Source organism: Mastomys coucha, chromosome X (genome assembly GCF_008632895.1).
Source record: "Mastomys coucha isolate ucsf_1 chromosome X, UCSF_Mcou_1, whole genome shotgun sequence".
Lineage (NCBI taxonomy): Eukaryota > Metazoa > Chordata > Mammalia > Rodentia > Muridae > Mastomys > Mastomys coucha.
This window is the reverse complement of record NC_045030.1, coordinates 7725829-7740877: the sequence shown is the minus strand read 5'-3', so window position 1 is coordinate 7740877 and position 15049 is coordinate 7725829.

Genomic DNA, 15049 nt, shown 5'->3' with positions numbered 1-15049 from the left:
ATGCTGTTGTGTCCAGCTTTTCCACAGGTGCTGGGATGGACACAGGTCCTGGTGCTTGCCTGGTAAGTCCTTTTGCCAATGGAGCCGTCTTGCCAGCTCTTACCTGCTCACATTTTTGTTGACCAGGTAGTGCCATCTTCTGCTGGGTCTCTGCTGGAAATTGAAGATCAAGCCTCTCAATTCCTCGTTTACCCACCAAGGTGTAGCAGTGTCCTTTCTGCAACCGCCCCCTTCCTACAGCAATAGCAACTTGAGTCTGGGCTGGAACACACAGACTTTCATTTCTCTTCAGCTTATGTATTTCTCCCCTTCCACTGAAGATATAACACATTTCAGCCTTCAATACCTTTGTATTTGGGCAAATGGGGGATGAATGAAGAAGGGAAGTAGGCAACTGACAAAAATACCATTTACATATTTATCCTTTTACAAGTTTATACACATCTGTAATGTACTTTGATCATATTACCCCATTACCCTCTTATCCCCTTTCCCTTCCCACCAAACCAATTTTCTTTCCAAGTCTCCCTCTTTCTCTCATGTCTCAGTGTGTGTCCCACACATTTAATTAGCTTTGCTTGCATGGGCATGGCAGTCGTGGGGGGGTGGGGGGGTGGGGCAGGCGGGTCTTTACTTGCACAAAAGCAACTTACCTGTGGCTACACCACTGCCTCCCCATAACCATTTACAGCCTATAGCTCTCAAGGATGGGGTAAAGTCTTACAAGCATTTCTTCAGTCCACAATGGAATTCTGAAGAAATTCCCATTATTGTGCAGGGAACATTCCAGAAGGCAGAATTTCACAGCAGCCCTCTTCCTCCTCCTCTGGCTCATACATTCTTTCAGTCTCATCTTCTGCTGTGCTCCCTGAGCCCTGGGGGCAGGGGATCTGATATAGATGTCCCACTCATAGTTGAGCACTTTGACCAGTAATGAGTCTTTGCACTAACTGTTGCCCACAGCAAACAGAAGCTTCTCTGGCCAAGGCTGAGAGCAACACTAAGCTCTGGTTGTAACGACATTTGGAAGGCAGTTGGGCATCATGTCCATATAGCAGAACAGTGATGGGCTCCTGCCTCACTTCCCATTAGGGCTTATGGCCTCTGTGGCCATGGGGTTTTGACCAGGGTTACAGCGGCAGGCATCACCTTCCAGAAAGCTGTTGTGCCTCTATTGCACTAGTGGGCACCTCTTGGTGTCAAGTTGGCACTGCAGCTTACAGAGTTCAAAGCTGGGCAAGACTGCTGAAGACTTTTCTCCCTTGACAGCCTGCATAGCCCCTCCCTGCACCATGAGAGCTAACTAGCAAGGGAGAAGCTTGCAGCACAGTTCCATACCAACATCTCTCCACCTAGCAACCCAAGGGGTGGTGGTGTGTGTGCTATTCTCATCTAGTTCTAGTGGGCAACTAAGAGCAACAGCAAAACCCGGTATCATTTTGAGGTCCCCTAAGGCCTTCTTGACCAATGTTTCATAATAAAGTATACCATACCTGGCAGTGAGATTTTTCTTTAATAACCTATGAATTCTGATAGCAGAATTGTCATATATATACATATTCCTTTTAGGGTTTGTTTGTACTTTGTTTTTGTTTGTTTGTGACAGGACCTCTATATTATGTAGGCCTGGTTGTCCTGGAACCAGGACTGGCCTTGAACACACAGAGATCCACCTGCCTCTGCCTACCTAGTGTTGGGATTAAAGATGTGCACCACCACACCTGGCCAGAAAATATTCTTGATAGAAAAAAATATTTTCATTTGTTCCCTTCCTCCCTCCTTCTGACTAGACTATGTATGTGATGGCTGGTGCTTTGGCAGCCCTGTTGTGTTATGAGGTGGCTATGAGAATGAAAACAACATACAGGGATGGATAACTTATGAGAGATGTGGCTCTTTTTGAGCTTTGTAGTGCAGCTGCCACATAGACTAAAGACTTCCTGTCAAGCTTAATGGAGTTGTTTTGTCTTGGTTTGATACGGGGTGCTAGGGATGAAATCCAGGACCTTGTGAATACTACTGAGCTATAACCTCTGCCCTTGGATACTCACTAATTGGCAAATTAAAATTGTTTTAAGTTATGCTGTACATCATGATGTTTTGACCTGTGTGTGCATTTGTAAAATGCCTAAATCAAACTCTTTCTCCATTGTTTCACAGATTAATTACATTAAGAAGTATTTGTTGATTTTTATTTTATGTGTATGAGTGGTTTTGCCTGCATATATGTGTGTGCCCCACATGCATGCCTAATACCCACAGGAGGCCAGAAGAGGGCATTGGATTCCCTGGAAATGGACCTATGGATGGTTGAGAGCTGGGAATTGAACCCAGCTTCTCTGCAAGAGCTTAACTACTAAGCCATTTCTCTAGCTCCCACATGGATTACTTCTCTAGTGAGAACACTCAAAAAACCTCTCAGGGAATTTCAAACAAGTAGTATTGCTAACTAGAGTCACTGCGCTGTCCAGGAAGGCCCATCTGTCCTCTGTGTGTATGTGAAACTTTGTACTAACATGACCGGTGCCCCAGCTGCAGGCAGCCTCCCTTGTACTCTCTATGCTTTCAAGTTGTTTCAAGTTCCCTATGCTGATGAGATCATGTGCTATCTGGCTTCCTCTGTCTGACTTAATATCCTGCAGGTTCTCCCATACACTCCCACAGATGTGGACTGTATCATGAGGAAGAAATGAACTTTTAGGGCATCTCAGCCTCTGGCTCGGGAGTTTATGTTACCATCAGCTGAGTACCATCCAGCCTCCAGCAGTGACTCACTTTTCTATAGCTCTAAAAAAAGGTTCCATGGCTATTTTCCCCCTTCACTCCTCACATCAGTTCCTTGAAGTGAAAGGAATTTTCCTAATGAGGAAAATAGGAGCCACAGCACTGCAGGCAGTGGAGGAGAGACAAATGACGCGCTGTCTTTGTCTTTCCAGAAGGCTGCGCCTGCAGCTGCTGTCTTAGTCATCGAAGTGCCAGGGGAGCCAGAAAACAGGAGACGTGCTTCTGAAATCCAGATCAGAAATCCCAGAAGTGTGCTGGTAGATTTGGGCATCAAGAAACCAGCTTCCAAAGGACGAGCGCTTTTACAAGACCCCTGAATATGCACCTATCAGTTTGAAAGGGAAATGTAGAAAGAAAAAAAAAACACACAGAGAGAATTAAAAATGTGTTAGAGGATGGGGCAAGAACATTACAATCTAAAGAGCAGCTTGATCAAAACTAACTTGTTGTTGCTTTGGGGGGGGTTGTTTGTTTGTTTGTTTGTTTTTAAAGAATAAATACAAATGGCCAGTAAATATCTGGGGAAATATTCAACATCCTTATCTAGCAGTCTATGCAGATTGAAACTGCTTTGAAATTCTACCTCACTTCAATCAGAGTGGCTGTCGCCAAGAAACAGTAACCACAAATAATGGTCAATATGTAAACTCATACGACCATTAGGAAATCTATCTGGAGGTTCTTCAAACATCTAAACTATAGAATTAACCATATGATCCACTGTATGGATCATATGTACATACCTGGAGTGCTATGTATCTCCCACTGGAGTTTTGTGGGCTTCATTGCAGAGTACAGGTGAGGAGTTATTTACAAGGGTGTGGGTGTTCCTCCCTCACAACCAGCCACAACGACCTTTACAACACAAGCATGAGGGCTTCTCTATAGCCACATGGAAGGAGTCCTCCTTCTTTAGTGTCCCTACTCCATCCTTATATACACTCTAGCCCCTTCCTGAGATCACCTGCAATTAGGAGAGTGTTGCATACACCAGGTGGTGGGGAGCCACTAGATACTTGGGTGAGAGTCTTGTGACCTATATGAGGGAGTGTAAGCAAGCCATCAGCAAACCCAGCTGAAGGGTTTTACAAAGAAGTTGAGCTGAAGTCCCCAAGATGTTGATTGCTTATCTCAGAAGACAATCATGCACAGCACTGCTGCACTACTCACAATGATAGATGGGTAGAGAAAGAACATGTGCTCCAGAAATACAGTAGGATTCTGTGCAAATACAGAAAAATCAAATCATGGCACTGTAGCAAAATACATAGACCTGGGGAATCACCATATTAAGTGAGGTAAGCCTAACTCAGAATAAGGAGAAGAGAGAGAATGCAATGGCATTCAGATGTCATGAAAGCTGAGAGGAACCAGAAAGAGGCAGGGGATGGAGGAGGAAGGGGATAAATATGTACAAGGTCCTGAGTTCCATCCCCAGGAGCATGTGCACCTGTGTGTGTATACACATAGAGCATGAATTGGGGAAGGACTCACACAGCCTCACCAGTATCAAAGGAATAATTGGCAGTTATTGTCTGATGGAGTGGGTAACAGTTTTCTTCAGGTAGATGACCCGGATAGGTGGTTGCCTATGCTCCAGTGGATGACCCTATACACGTTCATAAACAGCACTAATTGTACTCATGGGTTTTTTAAGGTCAGCTTGACATAAGCTAGAGTCATCTAGAAAGAGAGACCCTTAATTGAGAAAATGCTTCCATTCTCTTGATTATTGTTTGGGATGAGAAAGTCCAGCCCTCTGAGGGCAGCGCTGCCTTGGGGCAGGTCTGCGTGGCTTGTACAAAATGCATCCTGGGGAAACCATGAGGGACAAACCAGTAAGCAGCTCTCCTCCATGACTTCTTCAGATCCTGCCCTGGGCTCCTGTCCTGATTTCCCACTATGAGGGACTGTATAAGCCCCAAGTCACTTTTGCTCGTGGTGTTTATCACAGCAATAGAAACCAAATCAGGACAGGACACAGTGAGAGTGGTCTGGGAAGAGTTTGAAGTAAGTGAGGAGTCAATATGATTAAAATGCATTGTATACATGTGCAAACTTCTTGAAGAATAAATAATATTTATTTTTAGCCATAAATTAAATTTTAAGCCAATTTTTTAAAAATAGAGAAAGCAAAAGAATTTCAGCAATTAAACTTTACTGGTAGCCAGTTGGACGGACATCTAGCTGGTTTTCCCTTTTTTGGCTATTATGAGTCAAACTGCGATGACCATTCTATTCATATGAAGGTTCACGTGTGAATATAAGTTTTTATTTCAGTAGGATGAAGGGGCCGGAGTGAAAATGCTACACTTCATGGTGGTTGTGTGTTTGATTTTGTAAGAAACTGCCACATTTCTTCCTGAATGGCTAGCTGCACTTTCATACATGAGCCACCAGCTTCGGGTGTGGGTTTTATTTTTGCCATTCTGAGAGGCATACTGACTTATCTCACTGTGGTTTAGCTATGCCTGTCTCTGCTGGGTGGTGATGCTGAGCGTCTTTGCATATCTTTATTCCCCATCTCTGCATCTTCCTCAATGATAGTCTGTCTATGGCTTCTGCCCATTTCCTAACTGCACTATTGCCATTTTCACTGTTGCTTTGGGGGCCCTATGTGGGCTATGTGGTTGCAAATATGTTCTCCCAGTCTATAATTTATTGTTTGTTTGTTTGTTTGTTTTGTCTATGACCCATGCATGCCTTGGCATGTGTGTGGAGGTCAGATGTAAGTCTCTGGGGTTAAACTCAGGCCATCAAGCTTGGGAAGAAGTGATTTTACTTGCTGATCTCACCTGCCCTGTAACTTATGCATCCATCTTAAACACATGGCCTGTTGCAGAATAACAACTTTAATTTTGATGAGAATCAATCAATTTATCCTTTTGACATCAACTCTAAGAATTGTTCCTAGCTCCAAAGCTCCACCCACCCCCATCCCATTCTTTTCCAAAATATCTTATATTCATGCTTAACTTAATCATTCATTTTGAGTTTTTGTTTTTTTTTGTACACACTATGAGGTTTAGGCTGGAGTTGCTTTTTGCTTTTTTGATCTATAAACACCCACTTGCCCCAAGGCCATGTATCGAACATGGTGAGTGATTCAAGTTTTATCCCCAGTTTGTGGAGGTATTTTGAAGGCTATAAAACCTTATGGTGGTTCCCAACCTTCCCAATGGTTGGGAAGCATTGTTCAGGAGGTGGGACCTGGATGGAGGAGGTGGATCACTAAGGCCAGGCCTATAGATGGTACAGGCCAACCCTGTAGTAGAAATATTAAAAATCCCAGCTCGGGGCTTCTTCCCCACCTTTGACAAGTTATGTTCCTGCATGAAAGACACACACAGCCTGTATATTTTATTAAGTCTTAAGCAGCACAATAGCTGGGCAGCTGCCTCCTGTCCGTGCTGTCAGGATCTCCCTCCCATCTACAACCCCAAGCTATCCCTCACTATTTACTATGTTCTAGCTGGGCTGCTCTTAACTCCGATTGGGCAGCCCTCTGGGCTACTTTCTCTTAACACTTAGCCCATGGTAGCCCATGGTGGCAGGAGGAATTTCTTTTCTGGTCCATTCTATTTGGAGTTCTGTAGGCTTCTTGTATGTTCATGGGCATCTCTTTCTTTAGGTTAGGGAAGTTTTCTTCTATAATTTTGTTGAAGATATTTACTGGCCCATTACCTTGGGAGTCTTCACTCTCTTCTATACCTATTATCCTTAGGTTTGGTCTTCTCAGTGCGTCCTGGATTTCCTGGATGTTTTGGGTTAGGAGCTTTTTTGCATTTTGTGTTTTCTTTGACTGTTGTGTCAATGTTTTCTATGGTATCTTCTGCCCTTGAGATTCTCTCTTCTATCTCTTGTATTCTGTTGGTGATGCTTACATCTATGGTTCCTGACTTCTTTCCTAGGTTTTCTATCTCCAGGGCTGTCTCTCTTTGTGATTTCTTAACTGTTTCTACTTCCATTTTTAGGTCTTGGATGGTTTTGTTCAATTCCTTCACCTGTTTGGTTGTGTTTTCCTGTAGTTCTTTAAGGGATTTTTGTGTTTCCTCTTTAAGGGCTTGAACCTGTTTACCTGTGTCCTCCGGTATTTCTTTAAGGGAGTTATTCATGCCCTTCTTAAATTCCTCTAGCACCATCATGAGATATGATTTTTAGATTCAAATCTTGCTTTTCTGGTGTTTTAGGATATCCAGGACTTGCTGTGGTGGGAGTACTAAGTTCTGATGAAGCCAAATAGTCTTGGTTTTTGTTGGTAAGATTCTTGTGTTTGCCTTTTGCTATCTGTTGATCTCTGGTGTTAGATGTTCTTGCTGTCTCTGGCTGGAGCTTGTTCCTCCTGTGGGTCTGTAAGTCTGTGTCAGTACTTCTGGGTGATCAGCTCTCCTCTGGTAAGACCTGTGTGCAGTGGGCTGTGGATCAGCCATCCCTCCTGAGTCCTGGGGTCAGAGCACACCCTGGGGACAGGCTCTCCAGGAAAGGTGCAGAGAGGGCTGTGGATCTGCCGTCCTTCCTAGGTGTAGGCGGAGGTAAAAAGGATCCTGTCCCAGCTTCTCTGTCACTTCTGAGGCCTGTGCCTCCCGGCTGGACCTACCTTAGAAACTCACTGGAGAGAATATGGCAATCTCCCCTGAGTCCAGGGGATTCTTAAAGAATGAAAATATATTGAAATCAAAATATTAAAAATGGGTAAAGAGAGTTCATTTTTTTTCCTTTAAAAAGTGTTTTCCAGCTGGGTGTAGTGTCACACACACGCACACACACACACACACACACACCTTTAATCATTGTATTTGGGAAGTAGAGGCAGGAAGATCTCTGTGAATTTCAGGCAAGCTTGGTCTACACAGCAAGTTTCAGGTCAGTCAGAGCTACAGACCCTGTCTCAAAGAAAAATGTTCTGCAAGCTCAGTGATAGCACTTATCTAGCATGCACAAGGCCCCAGGCTATTCCCTCGACTCTTAAAAATGCTTTTCATACACACACTCACTTTACAACACTTAACTTTCCAAAGTTTGATCTTTGGAAAAAGTTCCCAGAGGGAACTCTATATAGGTAGTTTGCAAAATAGTTCCTTGTGTTAGCCTCCCAAGCAAGGTCAACAACGTTCATGCTCACTCTCGTCTTTGTCAGGTCAGCCCCATACTCCCTCCAGAGGTAGGCCTGTTGGGCACAGCTGCCCTTTTTCTTGGTCCTCGCCTGCCACCCTCCCTCCTTCTGCAAGAGAGAAGACCTTTTTCTCTTTTGTTTTTGGCCAAAGTTGCCCCTGATCTCTGAATCCCTAGCAGTCCGGAAGAGTGAGGAATGATGCTTTTCCAAAGGGGTGGTTAGAGTGGGAGAGAGAAAAGTAGGCCAGCCAGCTGTTGCTGGGAGGAGCTGTTGGCAGTATTCAAGGCCCCAGCCTCCATATAGGTCTCACCCACATGCCTGGAACTGCCAAGGTGTCTCTTCTGCTTCCCAAACCAAACTGGCAATGAGAATTTTTTTTTCTCCTCTTTAAAAGCAGACCTCTGAAGCTCCACCTAGGAAATTGCAGTGTCTGGAAAGTTGATGCTCTGTCTTCTGCAGTGTTCCCCCAGACCCCAGAACATCACATAGGCTGTGTGGCCACCAGAGCAAGAGACGATAGAGAAGTTCAGGCTGTCATTCCTGCCTGGTGACCTTCTAGTCTTTTCTCCATCTCAGTTCTACAATGCTTAAAAATTGCTGCTCAGAGCTGCAAGGATAAAAGTGACGCCAGTCAGCCTACCTTACATAGACAGACACATTTCTCTACAAATAGTCCCAACCTTTAGGAAGTGGGGAGGAATCGCCTCTCATTAAACATGTTCCACATACAGTCAATGTTTTTCTCCTTTCTGTTGCAGCCCCTCTCTGAGAATGTCTGCGGGTTCTCCTTAGAGGGGCCTGGGTGGGCTCTTTCTGTTCACACAAGGCCCAATGGCTTCATAGCACAAAGGATGTCTTTCAGCATGACAGCGTTTTTTTTGTTTGTCTGTTTGTTTTGTTTTGTTTTTTTGTCTCAGGAAGCAGGGACTACTGAACTCTGTCATCCTCTGTCTGTCCTTGCATCTACTGGGGTAGTGGGTGCTGGGGTGGGCACACCATCATGTTCAGCTTTCTGGGAACACGGGGTGGTGGGGGGCACGGTCCATGGGTTATCTGAATTTCTTTTTCAATTCTGGGGATGGAACTCAGGGCCTCGTATATATTAGGCAAGCTCTCTGCCACTGAACCACACCCACCTTTTGTGTAAGCAGCAACAGGAACTGCTGGATCACTTCCCCTTGAGATGGCCCTCCCAGTCTCCCCCTGGCTGGGTCGATTTGAGTTTTCATCTAATTCTCTTCTCCCTAACATACCACACACAATCAGCCCCTGATCTGGAGGAGCGGTCTGGTGTTTGCTTCTTTGTGGTTTGAGGTACAGGTTGGAGTGAGGCCTGGCCTTTGGTCTCTTCCCTCCCCAGCCCCAGACAACTTCAATTCCTGAATAAAAGCGACCTCTATTCCTTCACTTTGTGCTCCAGGCAAATGAAATTGAAAGGCATTCGGGTAAACATACAATTTTGAAGGGCGTTCCCTTGAAATTTTGCTGACTTTTAGAACTGTGTCCTTAAGAGGAGAAAAAGTTGTTCATAGCCAGACTGAGTTCTACCAAGTTCAATCCATACAGAGGTCCAAGGAGGCTTTTTCTCCATCCTTGTCACTGGTGGAACTCCCTATTGCTTACAGCCAACTCTTTTGTTGTAGTTTTGAGAGACTTTTTACTTTGTAGCCCAGGCTAGCTTTGAACTCAGAGCAATGCCCTTGCCCCAGTCCCATGAATACTGAGATGACAGGCATGAGTCACTCACTGTACCTGGTTCTTATCATATACTTTTGGTACATTAGTGGGTCATGGAACTAGTAGATGTTACCAGTCTTAAAACAAGCCAACACCAGAATTGCTCAGTGTAGCTCATTGGTATAGTGTCCTTACCATGTGGGAGGCTGCGGACTCAGTCCTCAGCAACCCCTTGCCCCCTTGTCTTGGTTTCTTTTCCTGTTGCTGTGATAAAATAGTCTGATGAAAGCAACTAAGAGAAAGGGTTTATTTTGCTCATGTAGGATCCGAGTAAACAGGGACATCTCAGAAAAAGACTGGGAGGCCAGGAATTTCCTTAATAAGATAAGCTCAAGAACTTTGGGAAGGTAGTGGAACTCTCTGGAAAGGAAAGGCTAATTAACATTCCTCAGATCACAGGGTGAGAACCAACCTGCGGGTGGGGGCACATTCGCAGGGTGGACCTGTGCCTATCTTCAGACAAGGGAAGTCCTTGCCACCTCATTCCCTAAAGACCAATCAGTTTAAAAAGTCACACTGTTTTACCAATCACATTGTGTCTAATGGCTGCTGCCCTGAAAATTGTATAAAAACTCACTGAACAAACTATGTGGGGTCGCCTCCTTTCCTAAGGGTCAGGGACAGCCTCAGTGCACTGAAATAAAAATTCTCATGCTCTTTGCATCAATCAGGCTCCATGTGATTCACTCAGGGGGTCTCCAGTAAGCTAAGGCTCAACAAGGTCTTACACTCATAATTAAATGCACAGGGAATTCAAGACAGTAGGAGATTGAAGCAGCTGGTCACATTGCACCCACATTCCAGAAACAGAGACAAATGCTGCTGCTCAGTTCAGGATCCTAACCAGGGAATGGTGCTGCCCACAGTGGGCAGGTCTTTCTACCTCAATCATGATAATCCTCCACAGGCATGTTCAGAGGCCTAACTCCCAGGTGATTCTAGATTTTGTTGCCATTAACACTAATCACCACTCCCACCTCAAATGTTAACATGTGTCAGAAGTAGTGAAAATGTGTTTACAGGATTCCAACTTAAAAATCGATCTTTCCTTGTGCACTATAATTTTGTTTGTTTTCAAGACAGGGTTTCTCTGTGTAGCTCTGACTGTCCTGGAACTCACTCTGCAGACCAGGCTGGCCTTGAACTCACAGAGATCTGCTTGCCTCTGCCTCCCCTGAGTGCTAGCCATGTGTCACTGTACCTGGTTAATTTGAACTATTAAACTAGGGTCACAGATCTCTCTGATTCTGATCCATTCTTTGTTTTCAAAGAAAGCAAAGGAGATGTGAGATTAGTCAGTCTCTTTTCTCACACTACTAGAACACATGCCTTCCTTGTGCTCTAATATAGTTAGATCCAAAAAAGTTAGACTAGGAGTTTGGAAGATCACCTAGGCAATTACAAGGATGTACATCCAAGCTGCTAATGAGTGCTGGGCTCCTGCAGTGAGACTTTGCTTCATTTAATAAGTTAATAGCTATTAGTGAGAATGTCCTTGAGTGACTCTCCTGGTGTCCTACAGTGATACCTATTATTAATTCTCTTAATAACACAAAAAATAAACCCCAAATACCCAAGAAGAAATAACTACAGAGATTGCCATTAATAGGAGGAATCCCATTATGCCGATTCTGTGCCCCATTCCTAATGTTATGAACACCTGCCTTTGCCAAAACTTTTCTCCCTTTATTTCAAAATGTGTGGTCCTCTGGAAATGAGATGGTTGCCATCACCCATGATGTATTATGTACCTGGTAGGGAGTCAGGGCAGAATTATTTAATTCTCTCATCTAGTCGTATAACAATCCTGGAGGATAGGCAGTTACACCTGTTTTACAAATGTGGAAACTGAGGCTTAGAGGCTCAAGTGACTTGACAAAGGTCCATAGCTAGTATATAGCAAAAGTGGTATTTGAATATATGTCTTAGCTCCAGACTCCAAGTCAACATCCTTGCTCTACACAGTAAGGGGACAGACAGTTCTCTTCTGGAGCTCACAATTGAAGGCTGGAAGGAATGATAAAAATGATTGCCAAAGAACTGGCCTCTGGGCTAGTCATTGTTCTCATCACTTTGACAAATACCTTAGAGGGGCCAGGCAGTAATGGTGCATGCCTTTACTCCCCAAACTTGGGAGGCAGAGGCAAGCGGATTTTTGAGTTTGAGGTCGGCTGGTGTATAGTTACTTCCAGGATAGCCTGGGCTATTACAGAGAAACTCTGACTGGGGGATGGAGGATGGGCGGTAGCACGGAAACAACCTGACAGGAGCCACTTAAGAAAGACAAGATTGATTTTGGCTCTCAGCTGCAGAGAATTTCAATCCACAGCACTAAGGAAGGGATGGCTAAGTGGCTTGGACCGTGGAGTGTGCTCTAGGGATTTCTCATATGACTGTGGTATATAGGAAACAAAGAGCTGAACTAAGCAGGAACTAGTACTGGGGCTGAGTTGAGGTTTTCTCTTTTACTGTCTATTGTAATGCTAATTATAAGCCCCCAAGACTTGGAGTCTGCACGTGGCCTCTGGGCCCCCAAGTTAATTCTGATTGGTGAATGAAGATGCCGACAGCCAATAGCTGGGCAGAAGACACATGGGTGGGGTTGAGGTTTTACAGGTTTAGAGAGAGAGAGAGAGAGAGACAGAGAGACAGAGAGAGAGACAGAGAGAGACAGAGAGACAGAGAGAGAGACAGAGAGAGATAGACACAGAGAGAGAGACAGAGACAGAGACAGAGACAGAGAGACAGAGAGACAGACAGAGACAGAGAGACAGACAGAGACAGAGACAGAGACAGAGACAGAGACGGGGGTTGTTGTTGTGGGTTGTTTTCTTTTTTTTTAATTTCTTTTTTTCGAAGGGGAAACTGGGGAAGATATCATATGATGTGTAAATAAAGAAAATATCTAATAAAGAAAGAAAAAGAGAATCCATATGAGTATAGTATAATCATATCTCCTCCCCATTCTCCTCTCTAACTCCTCCAAGATCTACCCTTTTCTGTTGTGTGAGACAAGTTCACTATGTAGCCTGGCTGACCTTGAACCATCCTTTTGCCACAGCATTTCAAGTGCTGGGATTACAGGTGAAGGGCTCTAGCAGTCTTGGGCTTGACTAACACGATACTGGCAAGCCTCGCCCTCCCCCTATCCTCCTTCCCTCTCCTTTGTAAACCATAAATTATATCCCTAAAGTTAGGTCTATTCCTTTATTTAGACACCTTCTTATGCCCAACTCATCCCTGAGACTGGCTACAAGGTCCAGCAATTAAAAACCCGGTTTGACTCACCTACTTAACAAGCCCAATCAAAATATACCACCGCATCATTGCCCATTCTAACAGAGACCTCCTTTTTTTCTCCTCTTAAAAATTACACCTGCAAAGTCATTTGCTCCTATTTTCTGCCTGAGTCAGAAAGCAGCCACCTTAACTTTTCTTCCCTGCTTAATAAAGGATCTCTCTGTGAAAACAGGGGTTTGGGTATGATTCGCACCTACTCCAGGATTGGGGAGAAAGCCCCCACTGTACGCAGGTCCCTTTCACAAGCAGGTGGCACCATGTCTGGCATCTCTCCCCTTTCTTGAAAGAACCAATAGAAAGAGATCATAGCCTCACTATTGGCTAGAGCAAATGCTGTCCGAAGTCTTCCTGGGAGCTTTATTCCTGCCCTCTCCTTCAGGCAGTTCTGAGGAGTACTCTACTGAATGAGCCACCAAATTAGAGCCACTAACACTATAGTGTTATACTATGTTCCCATATAGTCTGGTTTCTCCTCTCCTGGACACATGAGGGACTCTACTTCCCTGTCTTAATAAGTGCAGTTTCTTTTATATGAGCATCGATTATTGTGTAGCAAGTTTCCTCCTTGATTGAAACATTTTATCCTGCAGGGAAGCTCCTTAAGAGAGGAAGCAAACAACCCCTAATAAGCCTTCACTGGATATACACCATAAGCAAGAAATAAACTACAATAAGATTTCTTTCCAGGGGCTGTTCGTCACTGCAGCAGAATGTGGCCCATCCTGACTGCTACATACAGTTCTGCTTAGCAGAACCTATGGTGCCTAGTTAACATTTCCCAAAGTAATAACTAGTCAGTGATTGAGGGGAGTGCTGTCCCTTTACATGGCTCCAATGATTAACCTGAAGAGGGTGGTGAGGGAATGAAGAAATGACAGACACATGGAGAAACCTCAACACTCCAAAGCTCGGAATGTTTATTATAGAGAGTTGAACAGAGAGGCAGGTTATTGGATACAGCTGAAAAGATGAGATTTACAGTATACAGACGGATCAAGAGGATAGGTATAGCTAATCTCAGTAGGGGCAGTCTTTGTAGGGACGCACTCTTTTCTTTTTTTTTTAAATAGATGTTTTCTTTATTTACATGTCATAAAATATCTCCTTTCCCAGGTTCCCCTCCAAAATAAAAAATTAAAAAAGTAAAATAAAATTAAAAAACAAAAACAAAAACAAACCCCTGTTCACCACCCCACCCCTGGCTCGCCAACCCACCCTCTCCTGCTTACTGGCCCTGGCATTCCCCTACACTGGGGCATAGAACCTTCACAGGGCCAAGGGCCTCTCCTGCCATTGATGACCGACTTGGCCATTCTCTGCTACATATGCTGCTGGATCCATGAGTCCCACCATGTGTACTCTTTGGTGGGTGTTTTAGTCCCTGGGAGCTCTGAGGGTACTAGTTAGTTCATATTGTTGTTCGTCCTAAGGGGCTGCAAACCTTCAGCTCCTTGGGTCCTTTCTCTAGCTCCTTCATTGGAGACCCTGTGCTCAATCCAATGGATGGCTGTGAGCTTCTACTTCTGTATTAGTCAGGCACTGTCAGAGCCTCTCAGGAGAGAGCTATATCAGGCTCCTGTCATCCAGCACTTGCTGGCATCCACAATAGTGTCTGGATTTGATGATTGAAAATGGGAAGGATTCCTAGGTGGAGTAGTCTCTGGATTGCCCTTCCTTCAGTCTCTGCTCCATAGTTTGTCTCTGCAACTCCTTTGTTCCCCCTTTTAAGAAGGAATGAGGATCCACACTGTGGTCTTCCTTCTTCTTGAGTTTCTTGTGGTTTGTGTATTGTACTTTGTGTATTCTGATCTTCTGGGCTAATATCCACTTATCAGAGAATGCATACCATGTGTGTTCTTTTGTGATTGGGTTACCTCACTCAGGATGATATTCTCCAGATCCATCCATTTCCCTAAGAATTTCATAAATTCATTGGGTTTTTGTTTTGTTTTTGTCTTTTGGTTTTTTCGAGACAGGGTTTCTCTGTGTAGGCTGTCCTAGAACTCATTCTGTAGACCAGGCTGGCCCCGAACTCAGAAATCCAGCTGCCTCTGCCTCCCAAGTGCTGGGACTAAAGGCATGCACCACCACCATCTGGCTTTTTTTTTTTTTTTT